At 42.2% G+C, this 5,000-nt stretch overlaps 1 long non-coding RNA gene across 2 annotated transcripts in view; it reads left to right on the top strand.

Moving 5' to 3' along the window:
- LOC147027944 (uncharacterized) overlaps positions 1-5,000 on the top strand; it is a 71,805-nt gene that overhangs the window by 63,875 nt on the left and 2,930 nt on the right. Inside the window, exons 2-4 of one of the 2 annotated variants that reach the window (XR_015057347.1) lie at positions 2,319-2,417; positions 2,525-2,609; positions 2,696-2,787. This is a non-coding gene — a long non-coding RNA (uncharacterized LOC147027944). Of the gene's footprint in view, positions 1-2,318; positions 2,418-2,524; positions 2,610-2,695; positions 3,175-5,000 lie in introns of those variants that run through there. The other variant, XR_015057346.1, reaches the window with a different exon arrangement.

Genomic DNA, 5,000 nt, shown 5'->3' on the forward strand with positions numbered 1-5,000 from the left:
CTTGATGTAGCAAGGACCTTGGTGTCGTGGAAGCATCTTCCCTGGTTTTTCACCTGAACTATCAACACCAAGATGATTGGCCTTGCATAGAAACCTAGATGTGCCTTTAAAGCTGAGATTGATCTGTATTTAGATGAATTCCTGGGGGGGGGGGTGTGTAGGGGGTCACAGGTCCCACCCACGTCTCATCTCACATCGTATTTCCCCAGCATAAATGATGAAAGCCTGTCTCCTGTATGCCGCCTCGCCCACAGCCGCTAATGATCGGTTTAATCTCAGGGGGCTGCTGATTAAAACATTTGCGGTAGGCTTGGTGAATAAGAAAGAAAGAGGTGCAGGGAAAGTGCGGTTGGGGGGAAAGGGGGGGGGAGAGAAAATGGGAATGGATGGTTGGTAGCTGACATCTCGTAGCCACCTGTATCAACAAGCCCTCCGATTTTGGATGGGGGAGGTGAGGAGAGAGATTGGAAGATGATGGTGGGAGTGGGATGGGATGTCTGAACTGCATGTAGTTGTACAGCAAGAAGAGGAGTTTTGTAGTTATAGTCTGGATGGTGAACCCTACCCTTATTCTACACACTAATTGGAGTTTTGCCATGGTACTTCGGTAAACCCACTGTGGAGTTCGATACCACGTGATCTTTCACGGTGATCCAGATCATCGTAGTTGGTAAGAACTGCGTACGTAAACATGCAGCACGTCCTGCTGGTTTTCCCCCACCCAGGATCCGATTCTCCAGGGAATCGAACCGTGGACTATTATAGAATGTCCTTCAGAAGGGACAAAAGTGATTCCAGAAACGAAATGCTCATAGAAGTAAAGCAGCAGCGAGCAGTAAAGGAAAACGATACCAAATTGGTTGTTTTTTTATGTATTACATCAGCCTACTGGGGCTGTTGGGGGGGAAGTGGGGGACATGTTTAGGGTTATTAAATAATTTATCACACATCGAGTGAAAGAAAGTGTGATGCTATGTAGAGTGGCTTCGTTTTAATCTCTACAACCCTTTATTACACAAATTATTTTCTTTGCAGGCCTCCACAAAAAGTGAGAATAAAAGGACTGTTAACAGGACCCCTACTCCCCCACCACCCCCCCCCACCAAACCCTCCGGTCCTCGATGCGATGAGGAAATGGTGTTTTGAATCTACATGGATGGAATTCCATACGTTTGCATAAAACCGCCATTCACACATAGGGCACCACACTCCACCACCGGAGGCATGCAAATGACCCTCAAACAAAGGAGGGACAGCTGTGGTTTCACAGCCGGGACGTGAAGTGTTGTCAAAACATTTCCAACACTTTCTTTTCCTGTAACTTCCAAGCAAACACGGATTTCAAATGGAAGATTCTGAAAGTGAACCATCTATGGATCACATGGAAAACCGTAGCGTAGGGATAAATCTGTTTCATTGTATCCAAAGCTATCTATCCTCAAGTCAGTGAAGGTTTTTAAAAAGCGCAAATAAATCCAAACACATTTCGCATCGAGTGACGTCCTTCAAAGTCTTTACCTTACAGTAAGTTGGGCAGAGGTCGAGTGAATGGGTCTGAAATGCATTCTCATTAATTTTCTTCCTGGGTTCTTTCAGAGCTCTGTTGACAGATCCTGTCCCTATCTAGTGGAACAGGTTTTCCAATTTTCAGCCGTGGCGACTAATCCAGCTTGGACTCAGCAGGATGTGGTAATCTCTCCTTTCAGAGGGCAGCCCAGTAGGGTGGCAAGCCAAGCGGTGACCCTGCGGAATGTGTCCTCCACCCTCTGAAACTCTGGCTCATCTTGTTGGGCCCCGGACAAGCTGTCGCTCATGATACACAGCAGGAAAGGCATTGCCACGTGGCACATAACATCATATATATATATATATATATATATATATATATATATATATATATATATATATATATATATATATATATATATATATATATATATACATACATATATATATTTCCAGCAATGTGTGTGTGTGTGTGTTTGTTTGGCTGCGACCGCTGTTTCTCGACAACCACTGGTCCAATCTAATTGAAACTTGCCAGGTATATTGCTGGGGACCTGAGTATGTGCCTTTTCAAGGTTTGATATTAATCGGACAAGTGCTTCCCAAGTTATGGCCATTTATTTACCAACCAATGACAGGACACGTTGCTGCGTAGGCATGGCCGATGGGGAAAAGAGCCTCAGCCACGTTCGCCATTACGGGTTTTTTTCTCTTCTCTTCTCTTTGTGTTTTTCCTTGCGAAAAGGTAAAACACGTTGGCGCTAATTGAATAATTGGCCATTACAACTAATAATTTATCAAAACGTTGGCAGATCCAGCAGCCTCCACATTCTTGCCCTGGACGAGGAAACAAAGAAGAAGCGCTGTTCCCTCAGCAATGTTGTTTATGAAGAGGTGCTAACGAGATAAAGGTGTGTACATGGAGACAATTTTTATTATTATTTATTTATTGAAGAAAAATTGTTCTGAAAATAATTTATCAAAAAAAGTGCACAACTTTTTTTTTTTTGTTTCCAAGTGTCAAAACGGTGTGGCCTTTGGAAATGTTAAGGAATTCAGCTCTACTCAACATGCTTGCCAACGAAATACATCTCAATTTGGTGGTATGCTTTGCTAACTTTTTTTTTTTTTACTATTTTAAAACTAAAACAATTCGAACATGGAATGCCTCATGACACTGTACTTTCAGGTCTCCTACAAATCCTACCCTGTCGCCCCACCGTGGCATAGGAGTGGCAATGGTCAATGGCAGCGAATGTCATGGCAAGCAAAGACAGGGAGGTAAACTTGATTTTAATTTGGATTTGAATTAACTCTGCGTGTGTAAGTATCTCAGCAGTTGTTACTTCAATGCAAGTGATAATTCGTGGAATGATGTGAACATTCCGTACGGGCACGCACTACTTCTGGATAATGATGACTTACTATATTCTAATAATTTCTCGATTTCTTATGCGCATTTATAGATAAACACAATGCCCCAATCCAGTCGTCGTTTATGAGAGTGAAAGAACGACCTGTGTGGTTGTTGTTTCTGGCACGCGGTTTGAAAGTTTTTTTTGTTTTTTGTTTGTACGGGCACACACGTACAGGCACGCACGTACGGTCACGCACGTACGGCCACGCACGTACGGGCACGCAAGAGCGAAGGAATGGCCTGTGTAGTTGTTTCTGGCAAGCGGTTTTAAAGTATATATATATATATATATATATATATATATATATATATATATATATATATATATATATATATATTTTTTTTTTTTTTTGCATGTACGGGCACGCGCCAGCGAAGGAACGGCCTGTGTGGTTGTTGTTTCTGGCACGCGGTTTGAAAGTTTTTTTTGGGGGGGGGTTTGCACGTACGGTCACGCACCTACGGGCATGCACTAGTATCTATAATTCCAGCTGTGTGTGTGTGTGTGTGTGTGTGTGTGTGTGTGTGTGTGTGTGTGTGTGTGTGTGTGTGTGTGTGTGTGTGTGTGTGTGTGTGTGTGTGTGTGTGTGTGTGTGTGTGTGTGTGTGACTGCTGTTTCTCGACAACCACTGGTCCGATCTAATTGAAACTTGCCAGATATATTACTGGGGACCTGAGGATGTGCCTTTTCAAGGTTTGATATTAATCGGACAAGTGCTTCCCAAGTTATGGCCATTTATTAACCAACCAATGACAAGACACATTGCTGCGTGGGCTGGGCCGATGGGGGAAGGGAACCTCAGCCGCGTTCCCCGTTACGGGTTACAACGTATGGACTTCCGGAGAGTGATGACTTCGTTTATTCTAATAATTTCTCGATTTCTTATGCGCATTTATAGATAAACACAATGCCCCAAGTTATGATCGTTTTCATATTAGACGGTGCATACATTTCGGTAACATCAGAGTGAGCTGGTATGCGCCGAACCAGGAAGTAATTTTTTTTTTTTTTTTTTTGCACGATCGTTTTTTTTCTCTCTCTTCTCTTCTCTTTTTGTTTTTCCTTGCCACGACATTGCGAAAAGGCAAAATACGTTGGCGCTAATTGAATAATTGGCCATTAAAACTAAATTGCGAATAATCGTAACTGCGATATGCGAACTTCCAGGCCACGCACGTACGGGCATGCAAGAGCGAAGAAACGGCCTGTGTGGTTGTTTCTTGCTGCGGTTTGAATTTTATTTTTTTAATTATTATTTTTTTTTTTCGGGCACGTACTCATATACATAATCTAGCCAAGAAATTCCAGTTTTGGCTTCATAATTACTGGTAATTTTCTGAAGTTTGTAGAACTTGTTTTTCACTTGGAAGTTGTGGATTACGATGTGTAAATAAAGATGGAAAAAGTTTGATTTAATGCGTTTTAATTCCAAGCAAAAGGCAACAAAAGGTGAATGTGTGTGTGTGTGTGTGTGTGTGTGTGTGTGTGTGTGTGTGTGTGTGTGTGTGTGTGTGTGTGTGTGTGTGTGTGTGTGTGTGTGTGTGTGTGTGTGTATGTCCTCCATATCCAAAACCATAAAACCTAGCAGCCTGAAACTTTGCATGCATACTAAGAAAACTCCAAGGAAGTGCAAGAGTGAAAATTTGATGTTTTGGTTAATTAAAACACCCCTTTTGAAGATAATTAACGGCCTTATTTAATTTTACCCTTTATCAGGCAATCCTCGGCCACCTTGCTCTCTGAGTTCTTAAAGCATATCCTCGGTAACCTCGCTGGGATCTGAAGCCACCATGTTTTTTTGGCCTGCTCAACCTTACCTTGACTTGGAACAGACCACAACAATTTCTTCACGATAAAGTTTTTTTTCTTCACTTTCCTCACTCATATTGATCGAATGCCTGTTCATCATAGCTACGAATCACTGGTTACATTGCAATGCTTATAAACACCGGGAGACGTTAGCGTTTGTTGCTTTATTTCATTTCCTCACATATGATCACCCCGAGTATCTCTTAAATTAAGGAGAATTACAAAATTTAAGCTCCAGAATCGAACTTACAAGCAGCTCCAACTCCT

The sequence above is a fragment of the Eptatretus burgeri genome, chromosome 4 (assembly GCF_056783735.1).
Source record: "Eptatretus burgeri isolate ZD-2024b chromosome 4, Ebu_testis_v1, whole genome shotgun sequence".
NCBI lineage: Eukaryota > Metazoa > Chordata > Myxini > Myxiniformes > Myxinidae > Eptatretus > Eptatretus burgeri.